A 19,992-nucleotide genomic window follows, 5' to 3' on the forward strand; every position below is an offset into this window, starting at 1 on the left:
CTTAAAAAAAGCACTTGGGGCACCTGGGTGGCTCAGTTGGTTAAGCATCTGACTTGAGCTCAGGTCATGATCTCACGGTTCATGAGTTCAAGCCCTGCGTCAGGCTCTGTGCTGATGGCTCGAAGCCTGGAACCTGCGTCGGATTCTGTGTCTCCCTCTCTGCTCCTCCCCCGCTCACTGTCTCACTGTCTCTCTCTCTCTCTCTCTCAAAAAATAAAATAAACATTAAAAACAAATTTAATAAAAAAAAAAAAGAAAAGCACTCAACACCATGCATGGCACATAACTTTTCAATAAATGATAACTGTTAAGTGTTGGTACTAATAATGAAGCTAGTATTATGAATACACTTGAAAATCAACAACTTAAAAAAGAAAACTGGGCATGATAAAACTATTTATAGAAAAAATACAAAAACTAAACTGCTTCAGTTGGCAGTGCTGTTACTTTGAGAGAACATTCTACAAACCAGTGATAGTGCCAAGAAAATAGAAAGCATCATTTGAGCAAAGACTATAGATCCCGCCTATGTTTCTTCCCAATTAGAAAACCTACCTTTTACTATGCAACATTTTGAATTACACAAGATCTTTATAAAATGTGACTGTTCTGATCAGATTCATCCACCAATGTGGTCTTTAAAAACACCAATTCTCTCAGGAAAGCTGATTAACCTCAGAATCAGACCCTTACTATTCAAGCCTTTATTATCTGAGTACATTTCAAATAACACAATTGTTTGAAACAAAAAAAAAAAAAAAAAGTTCCAAGGTCAAGACCAGTATTTAAAAAAATCAGAATAGAGCGGCACCTGGGTGGCTCAGTCAGTTAAGCGTCCAACTTGGGCTCAGGTCATGATCTCACAGCTTGTGGGTTCGAGCCCCACATCAGGCTCTGTGCTGACAGCTCGGAGCCTGGAGCCTGCTTCAGATTCTGTGTCTCATTCTCTCTCTGCCCCTCCCCCACTCATGCTCGCTCATTCTCTCTCTCTCTCTCTCTCTCTCTCAAAAATAAACATTTAGGGGCGCCTGGGTGGCGCAGTCGGTTAAGCGTCCGACTTCAGCCAGGTCACAATCTCGCGGTCTGTGAGTTCGAGCCCCGCGTCGGGCTCTGGGCTGATGGCTCAGAGCCTGGAGCCTGTTTCCGATTCTGTGTCTCCCTCTCTCTCTGCCCCTCCCCCATTCATGCTCTGTCTCTCTCTGTCCCAAAAATAAATAAACGTTGAAAAAAAAAATTTAAAAATAAACATTTAAATTTTTTTAAAAATTAGAATAGAAAATATTAAAGCACAATATATGAAAAAAAGGTAAGATTTAAAAAACTTGTTTCAGTTATATGTATTGACTAGGTGGCAACAGAAAATATGCTTATAATGGGCTACAGTCAAAACTATCTGGGAGGGGTGCCTGGGTGGCTCAGTTGGTTGAGCATCTGACTCTTGGTTTCAGCTCAGGTCATGATCCCAGGGTCGTGGGATTGAGTTCTGCATTGTGCATGGAGCCTGCTTATTAGTATTCTCTCTCTCTCCCTCTGCCCCTCTCCCCTGCTTGTGTTCTTTAATATATATACATATATGCCATATATATATACATATTTCCCCATATTTCCCCATGTGTATATATATATATATATATATATATACATGGGGAAATATGGGGAAATATGTATATTATATATACCTGGGAAAAAACTGATTAAAAATAGACAAGGAAACCAAGTTTTTCAAGTTTTTGAGCAAATTTTTCAAGTTTTTAGATTTAATGCAGTTAAACCTAAACCTTAACAAGAGATTTAATTTATAGCATTCTTGTACCATAAATTCAAACAAATATATTCAGAAATGACTGATCTTTCTCCTCCCTGGACAGGAAGCAGAATTACAGAGAACTCCAGCCAACACTAGGAAGTACAGAATACTCATTGTCTAAGTCTCTTGCCTCTTTACCTATGTTTGCGGAAGGAAAGCCACATGGTCTCAAGACAATAATTTCTTAAGTTTCTAGCCATTAAACTCCTAAAGAACTTTCATGTAGTTTCTTTAAGAAATCTCTTGAGTAAGAGAGAGGAAAATGCAAATACAGAAAATAATCCAAATAATTTCATGAACACTCTCATTTATTATGAATAAATAACACTTTCTCTGTCTTCAAAACTGCTTATAATCTACTAAGGGATATGAGACAAATACCCAAAAGCCAGGCTGACTGTGTTCAAGGTAAGGGAGGGAGGACACAAGCAGGAAGAATAAAGAAATAAAGATTTGGGGGCACCTGAGTGGCTGAGTTGATTAAGCGTCCAACTCTTGATCTTACAGTTAGTGAGATCGAGCCCTGCATCAGGCTCTGTGCGGACAGTGCAGAACCTGGATTCCCTTTCTCTCCCTCTCTCTCTGCCCCTCCCCCATGTGCATGTGCTCTCTCTCAAAATAAACTTAAAAAAAAAAGAAAGATTTTAAGAAAAAGAAAGTAACTGAAAACCTTTTAGAATGAATAGAATACCAATTGGCATTGTTTCGGAAAGACAGAATGAGGAATGGAGAGTGGGGTGCCTCTGGAGGGAGAACAGCAAGGAAAAGGCATGAAAGCACAGTAAAAATGCACAGGTAGCTAATGGGACACCTGTGGGAGATAGGCGGGAGTTAGGGCTATGGTTACAGAGTGCCCTGAAGAGCAACCAGGGAATGTCTATTTTCTTTGGCAGCCAATGAAACGGAAGCTCTTTGGTCGAGGAAATGGCAGGAACTATGGATACCAAGAGTCTGAACACAGCTTGTCTTATGGTCACCCACACTTACGACGCTCCTTGAGATCATCTTAAAGATGGGTCCCTATTCCCGCCTCCCATTTGGTAGACACAAAACGATTCGGAACAGAAAAGAGTCTGCTCTCAGACACAAGAGTCCTGTGTTAGTAATTTGGTTTGAAACTTCAGCCAAGCTTCACTTCTCACAGCCTCAGGATACTTCTGGCTCCCCTCCCACTACTCTCTAGCTGAAGCTTAGAAGTACAGTGCCTGCCAAAAGTCTACAGGTTCTTTCTAAGCAACCATTCCGGGAAGGAATAAATGTTGATTCCTCTTGGGGAAATAAGCTCTCCAACTCAATACTCTAGACTCGGTAACTCTTCCAATTATTTACTGCTGCACAGCGAGCTCAGTCACTTGTAACTACCACCATTTTCATCTCATGATTTTGTGAGTCAGAAACTGGGGAAGGGCTCAGCCGGGTGACTCTCGTGCTCCACATGGTGTTCACTGAAGTCACTTGGAAGTATTCAGCTGGCAGCTGAGCTGCTCAGGCCCAGTGCCTCGATGGGGACAGGTACGAGGCTGGAGGGCCTGTCTATGTCGTGCCTGCCAGTCTTGGGGTAGCTGGACCTCTACATGGCAGCCGAGGCTCTAGGAGGCCAAGGAAAGAGAGGCCACTCCTCTCAGAGGATGAGCCTGGAGCTGGCATATCATCACACCTGCTAGTCCCTACGGTCAACGGGCACACGCAAAGTACAGGCCAGCACACGCCAGCGCACACGCAAAGGGAGGAGTGCCGAAGCGTTTCCAGTCATCTTCAATCCGACAAAACACCCAAAACCGGAGCTGCATCTAGGCAGCCATAATTTACTAACTACTGAATATAGGGACTTAAAAAAAAAACCCAGATGAAGAAAAATTCATTTGACTACCTCACATTAGGAGAGGAGGAAAGGGAATTCCCACAGCAATACTCTTAGATGCTGTTACTTACGAGTTTAAGAACTGAACACTAAAGGCCTTAAAAATATTCACGGGCTTTAATTCAATAATTCCATCTTTAAGAATTTAATCTAAAAAACAAGCAGATAGGCACAGAAGTTAGGTAAATTCATCAAAACACTATTTACAATAGTCACAACGTAGAAGTAATCTATATTTCTATAATATTTCTATTCTATACATAGTAATCTATATTTCTAATCTATATTTCTAAATGGGTTAAATATATAGACAAAAATGTCTCTTAAAAGAAGATTAAGCAATATAACAGATAATCAAATCCTATACAGTGTGATCAATGGCAACTCTGAAATCTGAGGACACTGATCAAATAGAAGATAATACCTTCTTCACTGGTGACTCTGCAGCACACAGGACACTAAGTGTATCAGGCAAGAACACTGAATTTGAGAGAATAATGCATGGAAACATATGGAAAACACTACCCACTACAAATCTAGCTTACAACTGATACCTCCCAAACTTTTTGCAGCCAGGTTAAAAAACACATACAAGGGGGTGCCTGGTTGGCTCAGTCAGAACAGCATGTTGACTCTTGATCTCGGGGTCCTGAGTTCAAGCCCCATGCTGGGGGTTGAGATTACTTAAATAAATAAATAAACTTAACAAAATAGATACAAGAGACACAGAAGAGAGAAGTTCCAGAATAATTTTTTTTTAATTTGCTGAGAATGGGAGAGTTTGGTGTTTAAGGAGAAAAGAAGCAAATTCCCTCACCAGGAAACAAAACAAAAATGTACACAATAAATCAAATTCCAAATTGGGGAAAATAGTCACCAAAACAAAAATTAAGAATATAGTGTTGACATAACCTTTCAGATAAACTTGGAAACTAAGACCACTTTTACCACAGGCAAACATATTGTTAAAAAAGACTTCTGAATCATTACAATCAGACCAGTATTAAGGCCTTTCCACCTCTGTACATCTTCTCTACATCTAGGTATGGTGTACGTGCTGTTTTGCCAGGGAAAATATTAAGATGACATTCGCTGCTGAGACCCATTTAAAGAGCAGTCGTGTACAAAAAAAAATGGGAAGAGTTAGTGTGGAAACATGGAGAACTTTCTCCACATGTAGTTTCTATCAGAGGGAGGGAAAAACAGACTAAAACTAGCGGCCAACACTTCTGGAGTACACACTAGGCACAAAGCACTATGTTAATCCTGGAGACATAAACAAATTTAAGGTATAGCCCCTGCCTACCGTGTCTCCAGTTGGTGAGACAGTATACACCCCAGAAAGTTAATATGAGTTTGCACTTGGGGAAGTGACTTTTGGTATTTTAGAAAGATGCCCTGGCTTCCCTCGTACAAAAGACTGGAGGGGAAGGAGAACATGAAGGCAAGACACAGGTTAGAAGACCACGCATATGAGGATGATGTGCCATGCGATGATTCCCAAGCCTAGCAGACACATGCCTGCTTTTATAACAAATATTTTATAATGTCTCCCCTTTATCATCCCAAAATGAAATCCATAAATTATGCAATCTACAACGTATACAACTTCTAAGTGACATGTGCATGTGTGTGTGTGTGGCCCTAACCATAATATAAAGCAGAAATTAAAAGAATTAAAATACCCATTTCAACAGATAAAGGTCCAGGGATTACTACACTAGAGGGCAGTAACAAGGCTGTCAGACACTTGTACCTACTTATTATAACAAATGAGTTTGCATTTTTAAAAACAGGAGTGGTGCCATTCTGTACAAGACATACAGAAAAACGAAGGAGAAAGTACAGATGGACATGGCAGTAAAACCCGGTGTCAGAAAAAATAATGACAGACCAGGTCTACCCGTATGTTTTATGATAAAGAGGAATATCACTTTAACTGAGTAGGTATAACATGTTAGGACAAATTGCAGTCAAAGTGGAGAACATGAGGAAGGATGATGTATATCTGCCAACTTTATTAGCATGTTTCCTTATAAAATATTCACTTAATCTTAATCTGCTTTCATTGCTCTATAAGAAAAAACATGTTGGCAGAGTAGGCATGTTGGTAACTAGTCATGTGTAGGAAAAGCTGTAAAAGCAAATTTCAAAATACCAACTGATTATTATCAACACTGTTCTTTACATTTCATGTTTCAGGGAAAAAAAAAGGCTACTTAAGAATATACAAATCTATACACAGAATCACTCTGTGAGTGCTAGAAATTCAGAGTGACCTACACATGAATTATATGAGCAACCTGAACACCAGAAGAGGCACTTGTGACTGAGGAATGACTCCTAATTGGTGTATAAACTCATGCTAAGCTTAAAAAATATTTACTTATATATTGGTTGTATTCATGGAAAATTATGTATAACAAAATCATATAAAAGAAAATTCTGTGTTTATGTGTAAAGACAGAGTTATGTTCTAGGCTCAGATATTTATAATCGGATTTTTTAATAGCACAAATGTCCCATGAGAAATCCCAAATTGGGCAGGATTTGGGTAATTCTTTGTTGTAGAAGACTGCCTCTCCTCTCTTCTCTCTTCATATTCCATGCCTCCTGCCCACTAAATGCCCCTAATGAGACATTACCACAGCCCTCTGAAAACCACTTCTGTGGGGTTTACAGATGAATGACACATGGGGCTTATCTATCCCAAGAACTTAAAAAGACTCACAGTTATCACATCTTACATTGTACAAGACAATCATTCTACAAAATCCCATAGATCCAGCATTCTTTGTTCTAAAACTGCTCAGATTTATAAACAAAGTTTCAGAGTGTGTTAAGACAGACTTAAAGAGGGAAAAGAGCTTAAAGTGTATGACCCACATTAATGTTTTGAAAACCATGAAGACTGGCCGAAACATCTCAGGAGCTTGAGAACTTATCAAACTCTGAAATCAAGAAGGATTCATTTATGAAGGCCAAAATAAAACCCAGGTCTTTCTGTAAATACTTCCTAAAGTTGCCACTGAAACAGTTTGCTGTATTCCTTAGGGGAACTAATGTATTAATCAAGTCTTCAGTGAATTTTGTAACAATGTTTTCATTTTCCAAATTACCACTTATCATGCCAAACAGTATGAATAGCAACAAATTTGATAGCTGATTTTACCAAATACCTGTATATGACTACATTTAATATTTTAGAGCTATTTTAATTCACTAAAACCTGTACCCAAAGCATTTCTTAAAATGGTTTAACAGCAAAAAAGTTGGAAATTAAGCTGAAAAAAAAATTTTTTATTAATACATCTCTTTGCAAAAAAAGGAAGTGAGGTAGCTTATAAAAATAAATATTATGCAACAAAATAAAAATAGCCTCCACAATTACAAAAGAAATGTAACCTAAAATAAAATCATTTCTCATCTATCAAATTAGCAAAACTTTTGTACAATCATAGTGCATACCTTAAGGGTAATGTTTAACAGCAACTTTGTATAGTATTCTAATCAACAAGGAAAAGAAAAAATAAAGAGTTAAGGATTGGTAAAGAGAAACAAAATTGTTATTATTTACAGATGATGATTGCCTACATGTAAAAATCAAAGAATCTAAAGACAAACCATTAGAACAAGGAAGAGGCTACAAGATTAATATACAAGGGCGCTTGAGTGACTCAGTCAGTTAAGCGACAGAGTCTTGATTTCAGCTCAGGTCATGATCTCATGGTTTGTGAATTGGAGTCCCACTTCAGGCTCCACACTGTCACAGTGCGGAACCTGCTTGGGATTCTCTCTCTCTTTCTCTCTCTCTCTTCCTCTCTCTGCACCTCCCATGCATTCTCTCTCCCTCTCTCAAAATAAACTTAAAAAAAAAAAAAAAGATTAACATAAAAACACCAATTACATTTTTGTATATCAGCAAGAGTTAGAAAATGTAATTTAGAAAAAAATTTTAATAGCAAAAAAAATAATAATAATAAAATATATCCAGAACTAAATCTAACAAAAAAAAAGGCACAGCTCGTATAGAGAGAATTATAAAACATTACTGGAATTCAAAAAGAGGGCCTAAATTATACTATACTCATGGACAGAAAGACTCAATATTATCAAAATGTCAATTCAACCAAAAGAATAAAGTCAATGCAATTGCAATCAAGATCCAAATAGTGTCAGTGAGGAAACTGACAACCCGATTCTAAAATTCGCATGAAAGAACAAAGGCCCAAAGACAGCTAGAATTATTTCTTAAAAAGAAAGATTAGTTTTAAAAGGGACTAGCCCTAGAAAGAAAGACAACACACAAATGAATTTCAGGTGAATTAAGAACTTAAACCATAAAAGGCAAATTTTAAAACTTTAGAAGACCCTAAAATAAAATCTAGGAAAGATTTCTTCCATAAGACATATAACTACCAGAGAAAATACTGATACATTCAATCACACTAAAATTAAGAAATTCTGTCTAAAAAATAACATAGAGAAAATAAAAAGACAACATGAACAATATGTAGCTGATAAAGGATTAGTATCCAGAATAGATGAAGAATTTTACAAATCAGTAAGAAAAATGGTCAAAAACCACAAAGAGACATTTTACAGGAAAGGGAACATGAAAGACATTAACACATGAAAAGATATAAATAAAACCGTGATGGGAAACAACTTTTCATCACCAAATAGGTAAAATTTACAAATCTCACAACACCAAATCTTGATCAACAGTCTGCCAACACTGCTAGTGAGCATCTAAACCAGCACAATGACTGTAGAAACCAATGTGCATTATCTCATAAAACTGAAGATACCTTTATGACCCATCAACTCAGTTAAGGAGATTCTTGCACATAAGCAGCAGGAGACAAGCACGAGCATGCTCCTAGAACTTTCCTCATAGTAACAACAAAAAGGTCCACCAGCAGGAAAATCAATAAATTAGTATAATCACTTAAGAAAATGCTACACAGGAATGAAAATGAATGAATTACAACTACATTTTAGAAATGTACTGAGTGAAAAAAGCTATCGCAGATGACTACATATACCATTTTTATAAAACTCAAAGACAAAGGGCACCTGGGTGGCTCAGTCGGTTAAGCGTCCAACTTTGGCTCAGGTCACGATCTCCCAGTTTGTGAGTTCGAGCCCCATGTCGGGCTCTGTGCTGACAGCTCAGAGCCTGGAGCCTGCTTCAGATTCTGTTTTCCTCTCTTTCTCTGCTCCTCCCCTGCTTGTGCTCTCTCTCTCTCTCTCAAAAATAAATATTAAAAAAAAAAACCTCAAAAACAAGTAATACATTATTTAGGGATGATAAAACTATTTTCTTCTTAAAGCAGGAGAATAAAACACAAAATTGGGCATAGTGGATACCTGGTGTGGGTAAGTTAGATAGAAATGTTCCTACAGTTACTGATCCACTTCATGGAGAAGTTTTCACTTGTATTCCAGATTTCTGTGCACTAAAATAGAGTATCTGCTGCACAATGTAATTACCTGTTTTAGCTTGTATTTACCTGTAAACAAAAACATCACTTCATACTAATCCACAGCTGACCATATGTATTTCAAAACAAAACATAAAAAACTCCAGAGATGATTCCATTTATTACGAACGAGTACCTGAGAACCAGTAGGCCAGGTGACAATAGGATTTTCTCCCTAAAAGAATATTCCTTAAGTTCACTGGCAATCAGTATTAAGTATTTACAAGAGAAGCACTGCATTGTAATAATTTTCAAAAGCCATGAAGAAGGAATTTAAACACCTACTTTACAGGACTTTATATTTAGTGAAACAGAAACTCAAAGTGTCCGTCTGAGAAACTCTGCTATTCTAAAAAAAGAAAGGTATTTAACTTGGCATTGTGCACCCTGGAAAGGAAGAGGAGGCTGCTTAAAATGAAACAATTTTATGGTTGGTTTCAGCTATGTTCCTGTTCTTGAAAGAAAGTTCATCAGAACAAACGGGCAGGTCTTCTATTATTACTGTCCATACAAGGATGATGTCTTAAATTTTGAGAAAACAGCTCTGTGGTCTTTCTCCAAAGATTAGGAAACATATCTCTTCCCAACACTCTTCCAGAGCCATGGTCTCCCAAAGAATATTCAAATGCCTATGAGTTCACAATTCAAGGACCTAGCTCTAAATTGCTGACCTAATAGTTTAAAACATAGCTCCTCTCCTCAATGAGCTCATACAAAGAAACAAAATACACATTAAAAAGATTCCAGAACAAAGTGGTATGCTCAAGTTATCAAAGAGTGGTACAACAAGTACCATCATCCTTCTAAAATGTTGAAATGAATTTATAGTGAAGGCAATTTCCTTCCAAAAGAAACGGGGATGATAAAGCCCAGAAGACAACATATTTTAGGCAAAGGGTGACAGCTAAGGACTCTCAGTAAATAGACAGTGAGTTTGACCAAGGAGGGGGAGAAAAAAAAAAAAAAGACTTCAAGGACACCACAACCTTTTAGAAAGCAAAAACCACACTGAGGGGAACTCTACAGGCAAAAGCAATGATTGATAGCCACTTATATAGTCACCTCAACATGAGTGATTCTTCAAGGATTCCTAGAGACACCAACTTATTACTGATTTAAAACAACTGAAGAAAAAAAAACTGAAGAGAAAGAAAAAAGCCCTGCTAAGTAGGTCAGTAGATAGGGAGATGCATAGAGTGTGGCAAGAGGAAGGACACAGTCATCATAGAACAAGATGAATAGCAGAATTAACTTCCAATTCAAAAAGTATCTCAAATGAAATGGCTTTACGCAGCCAGGTACCTAACAGATCTGTGCATAAACAATGGAGATGAAACTGCATTTTTACACAAAACAATCAAAAATAAAAATGAACTAACACCCATAGAGAAAAGAAATACTTTTCTCTTAAAATAGGTAATTTTTTTGTTAGAATTCAACCACCCACTACTACTTTTTAAAAATATTTATGTAATACCATAATTGTACTTCTAAATATTCTTACCATAATTTAATAACCCCTCCACTCAAATTAACTTAGAATAAACCTGTTAAAATTCATCCTAAGGAAAAAAAAGTTCTATTAAATGGACCTTATTCACTTACTTAAATAACAAATTTATCAAATGTCAACTATGTGCCAAATTTTTAGTCTTTAGTAATCTTATCATTATCTATAAAAAGTACTATACTTTATATAATCAAATGTGATGCAAGTCCATAATCCTTCATCTCTGTGACTCTACATTCAAAAATCCTAACAGCAGGGCCACCTGGGTGGCTCAGTCGGGTAAGTGTCTTGATTTTGGCTGAGGTCATGATGCCACAGTTTCCTGAGTTTGAGCTCCACATTGGGCTCTGCGCTGACAGCACAGAGCCTGCTTGAGATTCTCTCTCTCTCTCTCTCTCTCTCTCTCTCTCTCTCTGCCCCTCCCCCCTCCCCTGCTCACACTCACTCTTTCTCAAAAATAAATAATAAATTAAAAACTTAAAAAAAAAAAAGCCTAACATAAGAGCATTTTTGTACCATCTGACAACAAAACACAAACTGAACTAGTGTGAGGCCATTATGGTCTTTAATCAGCCTAAAATGTGAGTACATTCCATGTAGAAACACCCATTTGACTAATTTGCTATGATTCCCCTAAGTCCAGCACCTAGCTCTAAGTTGCTGACCTAATTAATGGTTAAAACACAGTTCCTGCCCTCAATGAAGACATACTGAAGAAAAAGATAAATACACTTAAAAGGATTCCACACAAAAAAAAACAATGTTCAATTGACCAACGAGAGGTACAAACAATAGGCACAGTTTTAGCACTTCTGGAATTCTCATACCTAAAACACATCTGGATTTTAAAACAGCTTTGATTCATCCTTCACAGCTGAGTGTAAACATACATGCTCAGCACTGCCAAGTAAATCAAGACTTAATGATCCTGCATGGGGCATGCACCTCCAAGATGGATCTGATACAGAGCCCATCAGTTTAGGTAAACTCAACACCAACACGGTAAGATCTCAGTGCCAAGAGGGGACCATGAGAATGAAAACTGGTGATGACTCAGCAGAAAATGAATTCTGCAAATGTGGGGTATGAAAGCTGCATACTGAGAAGAGCAGAATGAGTGTGCACCTCCTTTATTCTCAGGTCTTCTCCTGAAGACCTAGAATATGAGGGTCCACAAAGGGCGCATCTGCCAGTTTTTCTAGACCCTCTGAACAAGGTGCTTCAGGGAGACCAAAATTGAGAGAGAAAGGAGGCTGCAGTACTGGAGCTGGCAAGAACAATGCCCGAGTACAAGTGTGGCAGATATCAAAACCATATGCAAAATCAGTTCTCCCTCTCGGTCACCATCACAGACCTATGGTGGGGTACGAGGCTTGCCCAACTGGACTACATTTTCCAGCCTCCACTGTGTGTATGAGGTGGCCAGGTAACTAAATGCCCTCCAATGACAGATGATACAACGATGTATGCCACTTCCGGGTCTCGGTCTTAAGAATTAGGCATTTGCTCTTCCGCAGAATCCTCCCATCTGGAACACAGAGATGCCCATCACCCAACTTCAACCACACCACACACACAAGGACAACACCCTAAGAGATGGCAGGTCATGAAGATGAAAGGACCCTGGGTCCCAGGACGTCTGTGGGATCACAGCCATCCTGCGGCCCACTTACCTCAGGACTATCACGTGAGAGAGAAACAAAACTTCAATCTTTTTATTTTTTTTTATTTTTGGGACAGAGAGAGACAGAGCATGAACAGGGGAGGGGCAGAGAGAGAGGGAGACACAGAATCGGAAACAGGCTCCAGGCTCCGAGCCATCAGCCCAGAGCCTGACGCGGGGCTCGAAACTCACGGACCGCGGAGATCGTGACCTGGCTGACGTCGGACGCTTAACCACTGCGCCACCCAGGCGCCCCAACTTCAATCTTTTTAAACCTACTTTATTGTTGGGGCTCTTTGCTACTAGGCCTTAGTCTTTACCTAACAATGCTGATGAGGAAGCTACACTATCTACTAGCCATCCCATTCTACCTGTCCATTTTTCAAGAACCCCTATCTGAAAGGCAAACTCCATCTTGGGATAATCTGAAAAAAACTGCCCTTTCTCACCTTCATCTGCATCTTGTGGCCATACCCTCATAGAAATAGGAATTCATGCATCGGCAAACTTTTGAGCCATCTACTACTATAAGAAAACTACTATATTATAGACTACGGTATGTAAAAGTCAATGGAAAAAGAAAGCCAGTGAAACCCTCCTCAAGTCAGGTCCTCTGACTTTTCACCCAGAAAGTAGGATCTACGTCACCTTCTCTGCCCTGTCTCCAGCACTTTGTGGTGCCTTTTACACAACAGGCACTCGATAAATATTTGTTAGGTGAATGAATAAGAAATCAATAAATGAGGGGCGCCTGGGTGGCTCAGTAGGTTAAGCATCCAACTCTTATTTTCAGCTCCGGTCATGATCTCATGGTTCGTGAGTTTGAGCCCTGTGTCAGGCTCTGCACTAATAGTAGGATTCTCTCTCTTTCTCCCTCTCTCCTGCCCTTCCCCCACTTGTGCATGCTCCTTCTCTCTCTCTCTCCCTCTCTCAAATAAACTGTAAAAATTATATAAAAAGAAATCAATAGATGAGTCTTGTCCTCAATGAACTCAAATAGGGGAAACAGAAAACAGTATGGTACCTCTACATCACGGGCATGCACAATGTTCATGGATTTCTAGAAATGAATGGATCTAACAACATAATGCATGTGCTGAGGAGGGGCAGGAGGAATTAGAACCAGTACAATTCTTCCTGAAGTTGTAAGTGCCATAAGTTCTAAGGACAATTTAGAAGGTAGCCAAAAAAAAAAAAAGGATGGCATCAAGAAAAGATGTAGCGCCCATGCTGTGTGGATACAATGACTGTGGCTGGAACCAAGGGCAGAGTTTCGGTCACACAGAGGAACAGAACCTGTATCCCTTGAATACTACTATTGCTTCCTCTAATTAAGCCCAAAACAATTCTTCAGCTACCACATCACCCAACTTGCCTAAGGTGAACTGCTGTCACCCAGGAGTTCCCCCTTCTTAACTTCAGATTTAATTTTCACTTTTTAATCTAAAACCAGGATTTACTTGACTCATTCTAAGTCCTCTATCACATAATCAAGGAATTTCAAGGTTGGGAGGAATCAGAAAGGTCACTGGATAAACTGCTCTGGGAAGTCACTTACCCTGATCAGCTATAATCAGATCCCGTTTGCAGTCCCACGGGATTTCTTTTTTTTTTTTTTTTTCCTTTTCTTGTATTGCACTTTTTTTTTTTCTCAGAGTGTATTGTTGATATACACATTCTTGCTCTCCACTAGAATACACGCTCTTCATGCAGAACCCACATTCTTCTTTATCTACCTGCTCCTCCTGTGCTCAGTAATCAAAGGCTTGGCACAAAATCATTTTTTTTAACCCAACCCCATTAGCTCTGGCAGCCCCCGTAGGTCCCATCTACCGTTTCTGGGTGCAGGCCCATTGCTCCTTCCGGTAAAGATGAGTTGTTGCGCCTTCTTCTCAAGGACCCTCGGTCATCCCCACAGGCAGAGCCACTTCCTGTCTTTAATGCAACGCCATGTTACTTCTTTTTTCACCTCCATTTCTAGAGTAGGGCTTAATACTCCAAGCATTTAAAACAAATGGAACAAGTTCCAAATAAACCATCCATTTGGAGGGTGCAGTTGTGTATCTTAGAAACTGTCAGATGTTTCCTGGCAGATGTTTTAAGCCTGGAATCATCCAATCGCCTTTTCAGTTCCATCTTTTGTTCCTCTGACAAGGTTACTGTGCTTCCTTGAGACTTCCTGTTTGGAATAACCACACACTTGGGTGTTCAAACTCCCATGTGTTCATTATTCACCATAAAAGGGACCTGAGGAAGTAACCAGGCAGTTGAACACAAAATGATGTATGAACAAAAACAGCTGTGTGTTAGCAGGATGGCACAAAAGACAGCAGGGATCTAGGCACTGCTGTGAATTTCAAAAACCAAGGTCTATTAGTCAGGCATGGTTAAAAGGCTGCTGATTCAGAACATTAGTGACCCGTTTTCCTAATTTAAAATCACTAGAGATGTGAATAAGTCTGCTTTCAGTTACTACTTCCAGAGTCTCACCCCACCACCCCCTTCCCAACAATCTCCCTCATGGGAACAAAGTTGCCTCTCCTTTCTCTCACAGAAATGGCAATACCAACTCAAAATATTTCATGAAAAAAAATTAATACCTATTTTATTCTCAAACCAACGAGCAGATTCCCCCCTTCCCAAGGGGCCTTCCTATAAAAACACAGGAAAGCACAGATACAGGTAACATAGGAAAACACAAAAAGCAGCACAGAGGGGGAGCCTATGTGGCTCAGTCATGTTGAGCATCCGATTTTGGCTCAGGTCATGATCTCATATTTGTGAGTTCAAGTCCCACATCGGGCTCTCTGCTGTCAGCGCAAAGCCCATTTCAGATCTCGGTCTCCTTCTGTCTCTGTCCCTACCCTGCTCTCATGCTCTCTCAAATATAAACAAACATTAAAAAAAAAAAAGCAACACAGAAAACATGACTACATTCTCTAACATCTGGAAAGTATGTCAATTTCCAGACTCGGCCCTCTTTTGGTTCTATGAACGCACCATCCAGATCTCGTGCCAGGATATAAGAGAGCTTTAAGTGGACATAAGTTTAAAACCAAAACTTTATTAGAATGGTCATAAAACTGAATGACCCCCAAATTCCTCCAGGAGTTGATGCTAACTTATTTCTTGGCATGTGGCAAAAATGCTGAAAGAGCAAGTAACACAAACCAGCTTGAGCCTCTAAAGCAATCCTGATAAAGTAAACACATTTTATTACAGCTGTATTACAGATGTTCCCAGAAACTTCAAAATCTGCAGTAGAGATCTACGAATTTGGTCTTCAACAGACTTTATCTAAAATATTCACTAAAAATTCGAAACTATGTACAGAGACACTCTAGAAGTTAATCCTAGACACTCAACCGTGCAGAACATGTCCCTTTTCCCATGAAAGGCAATCATATGACCAAAGCAATTAAACTACACAATTGCTCTTTTGGTTTCCAACTCCCCACCCCCCCTACTTCCTCCAGCTCACTCCCCCCACCAACGCCCTTTCAGGATACTCATCTTTACCAGGTCCAGATTTGGCATTAAAAAAACAACAATCTAAAAACTCAGTGACACCAAAACAACAGAGGTCAGCAGTCCTATGAGAATAAGGTCCATCACAAGCAGGAGCCACTGGGGGAGGGGCCACGGCATTGACGTACAGGTGGACAGATAAACTGCTAAACCAAGGCAATTACACCCTAACATAAAAATCCAGATCTAGATCCAGTCATCGTACATTGCCAAATTACTCTTTATTCCTTAACAGTTTTTGATAATAAGACGATCTCAGATCTTGAGAACATCTGCACAGACCACTCTTCCCTCTAATCAGTATTTTGTGCTGCCAGAACACGGAAATATCACTTCCTAATTCCGCTAATGAATAGAAAGCCCAATAAAAGTGGTTCAATTCATTTTCATCAAGATATCACTACCCCCTCTTCAAAAACTGTGAAGTTCTTCTCTTGGGAATAGGATCCTTTCATTCTCTTTGAAGAAAAGGGATGGAAAAGCTTTGAGAAAATACTTATGCTTCTATATTTTGCCAACCGGCAAAAAGGGGCGCGGGTGCATTTTAAGCCCAACACTCAGCCCTCAAATGTAGCAATGGGTGCCCTCCCATCCAACCTCCCATAAGAAAGGGGCATGCACCTTTAAAAATCATTAATCACTAGGATATGATGATGTAACCACATGTATCACAGAAATACAGTGTGTACTGAGCAAGTCAGTAAAAAAGCAGAAAAGGTAAGACTATGATTCAGTAATACTAAAATGCAATCAGCCAACTCACATCTGTAAAGAAAAACCAATCCTAGAATCTTGAGTTCAAGAAGTGGAGATAGTATGTAGTGGGAGAGAGGCACAAAGTACAAAATCTAAGTGGGAACTATGACCTCTTCTTCAGTTTTATTTAATTAATTAATTAGCGTTTCTAAGAATCCCCTGATTGAACCTTAGCTCAGCATGCTCTGGAGAAACTAAGGAGATATAAATTGAATAAAGGATAGATACACAGATAAGATAAATGGATTCAATAGACAGTTACAGATTTACAAATTACCACATACAAAAAATCAAGGTGAAGGGCATCACTTTCTAAACCTGAATGATGAAAACACTGGCAGAGAAATCTCCTAGGATCATACTAGTCACGTATCAATCAACCAGTAAAAGATTAGTTATACCTATTTAGTTATCAAACTTGAACAACAAAAAAGCTACCATGTAAGAGTTACAATGTGCTTGCAGCAGAATGGAAATGAAATCAAACCTGGAGATGGACCTAGCAGTCTTATCTTGAAGGATGTCAGATAAAGTAAGCAACCGAACTAAACTCGGCAGTTCTCAACAACCAGAAGAGTCGTGGATAAGGCGGAAAGGAGATAAGGTGGCACTCCCCTGACCACCCTTCAAGAAATGGAGTATGTGGTACACTTTTCCTATCAGTACACACTGACAAAACCCAGGATCTCATTCCGAAATTCAATAAATTCCTTAGAAATTCCTAGAAGCATTAACAGCTAAATTATAAAGCTAGTGTAAGTACCCCAAACCTAAAATTCTTCCATTGCCAATAACGCCCTGTTCTTTACAAACAAGTGCAGAGCCCTTTTTAAAAGCAGCCATCCAGGGGCACCTGGGTGGCTGTCGGTTGAGCGTCAACTTCGGCTCAGGTCATGATCTCACAGTTCGTGAGTTTGAGCCCCATGTCAGGTTCACTGCTATCAGTGCAGAGCCTGCTTTGGATCTTCTGTCCCCCCTCTCTATGCCCCTTCCCCACTCATGCTCTCTCCTTCTCAAAATAAACAAATGTTTAGGATAAATAAATACAAATAAAAGTAGCCACCCAAACGAACAGCTCCTCAAGCAGAGGCCTCTCAGGGAAACCTTTGGTTTGGTATACTCTCATTTCACTCCCAGTTAAAGGTCTGTCTTTAGTTCTCTATCCCTCATCGGGTCTAACATGGTAGAACAGTAAGAGCATAACCTATCCACCACAAGTCTAGATCCCAAACTCAGAGAAGTCACTAGTCATCTTATGTGATTATTCCATAGAGGGTAACAACAGTTCTCAATTATTTTGAGTATTCAAAAAGGTATGAGGGAGCACTCAATGAAAGGCAACTTGCTTTCTTTTGTCACCCAGTTTTCAGGATCCCTGTCTCCTCAAAACCCATCATACATGTCTCCACTACTCCATGAAAAGCACATAATTCCTTCACCATTATCTGCTTACTTTTAGATCTTTATTTAAACAACTCACCCTTCCTGGAAAGCCCTCCAATTCCCATCCACTACTTTTCTCCAGACCCAAGAAGCTCTTCCGGCTAACTTCAATCTACACTCTTCAAAGTGCTCTGCAAGTATTCCTTCATGTGAAAAAGTTTCAACTGAATTATTTTTACTATGCTTATATTTCCCCATTGATTTCCTGGGCGTGAATGTCTTTGCCTCCTCTCCTCAAACACATTACAAATTACCTGAAGATAACATGTGTCAACATCTATTGTTACCCACACATCCCATATACAACAGCCATAAATGAAGAATTTTCTCACCGGGGTCACCTTATTTACTGTGGACCTCTGTCCTCTAATTAGAATTACAATCTAATAGTCATCCCAATTTGAGTAGCTAGCTCTTTTCACTTAGTTGGAAATACTTCACAAACTTCATAAATCTCTAAAAAGCCACACAATTCAAGCTTCGGACTTATTCTAAAAGACTCAGTGAGAGGGGGCGGCTGGGTGACTCAGTCAGTTAAGTGTCCGACTTGGGCTCAGGTCATAATTTCGCGGCTCGTGAGTTTGAGCCCCACATCAGGCTCTGCACTGACAGTGCAGAGTCTGCTTGGGATTCTCTCTCTCCCTATCTCTCTGCCCCTCTCTCTCAAATAATAAACTTAAATAAAATAAAACAAAAGGCTCAATGAGAGGAAGCCACTACTCAGAACATGTCAAAGGAAAGAAAATGGGGTCTTTACATTTCGTTGTAAGTAATTTATGGAACATTTAGATTTCCCCCACAGAAATTAAATAGTAAGTTATATAAAAACCAGACATTGTAACCGAAGCACAAGCCATGCAGACATTCTTAGAGGAGTCTCTAAGCCTGCAAGCAAAAGCCACAAACTTCTGATTTTACACTTCAAGCCACAAAAGCATCACCCAAAACCACTACCTGCTTAAAGGTATGTGAGAGGAGCAAGGACGGCTGCTCTTCCTGCACCCTTCCCCACACTCCGCTTCCTGAGACCTTCCATGAAGCTCACCTGAATGCTTTCCGGAAAGCATTCTGCAGCCACCTCAATTAAAACCATCTGTCCACGCACCCAACAAGTATCTGTTAACACCTACCAAGGCCAACAACTGCTGGTAGAGAACAGAAAGACAGTAAGAGAAACAGATCTTAGATGATTAAGCCTCAGATTCTGTGCTCTACTATTTGAAGCCAAAATCATATCAGAAACAAACAAAACCATCTGTATTTTATTTTGTACAACTGACTGGAAAGTTTAACTTTTTTTTTAGTCTGAGGGATAATTTCACACAATAAAGTGCACAAATACCAAATGCACGGCTCTGGATTTGCACATATGTATTCTACACCTATGTAACCTCCACCCAATGCAAGATACAGAACATAAAGTCAGAACTATAAAGGAGGAAAAGGACTGGTCATTAACCACATCCCTGAAAACACGGACAGGCTCCCCTGTGGTCACTGTCGTGCACAATCACTTTGGTTAACAGAAGCCTCCACACACTCTGTGGTTTATTATCCCGAAACAAAATTTATGGAATCTCGAACTCTATATGAGACCATTTGTATACTCTATTTCAAGAATTTTTTTTTTTTTTAATGTGAAGGAGACTGATTCTGGATATTTCCAAGAACTTTCAAAACAAAAAGATAAAATAACAAAAATCCAAAGAAGGCGGTATTAACAAAACTTCAATGCTTCCTTCAGTGTAACAGGAAGCAGCCACACAGTTGGGAACAGAGTAAAAGAAGAGAGCCCAGGGAATAGAACTCCTAAAATTTTAGAAGAAATCATGTAAATCCCCTAATTCATCTCCCAGCCTTGCCACAAGGTTCTCCTCCCACAAGAGATCTGAGAGCCCCATTGTCTGAGAAAGAGATAAGTCTGCTTTATTTTAATTC

At 39.4% G+C, this 19,992-nt stretch overlaps 1 protein-coding gene and 1 long non-coding RNA gene across 3 annotated transcripts in view; both read right to left on the minus strand.

Annotated features, from left to right (window-relative positions):
• The window catches only part of LAMC1 (laminin subunit gamma 1), a 129,459-nt gene that overhangs the window by 99,854 nt on the left and 9,613 nt on the right, over positions 1-19,992 (minus strand).
• LOC115504987 overlaps positions 1-19,992 on the minus strand; it is a 28,201-nt gene that overhangs the window by 689 nt on the left and 7,520 nt on the right. Inside the window, exons 3-4 of one of the 2 annotated variants that reach the window (XR_003965873.1) lie at positions 13,886-14,574; positions 1,182-1,199 (exon numbers count right to left, since the gene is read on the minus strand). This is a non-coding gene — a long non-coding RNA (uncharacterized LOC115504987). Of the gene's footprint in view, positions 1-1,181; positions 1,200-13,885; positions 14,575-19,992 lie in introns of those variants that run through there. The other variant, XR_003965872.1, reaches the window with a different exon arrangement.

The sequence above is a fragment of the Lynx canadensis genome, chromosome F1 (genome assembly GCF_007474595.2).
Source record: "Lynx canadensis isolate LIC74 chromosome F1, mLynCan4.pri.v2, whole genome shotgun sequence".
Taxonomy (NCBI): domain Eukaryota; kingdom Metazoa; phylum Chordata; class Mammalia; order Carnivora; family Felidae; genus Lynx; species Lynx canadensis.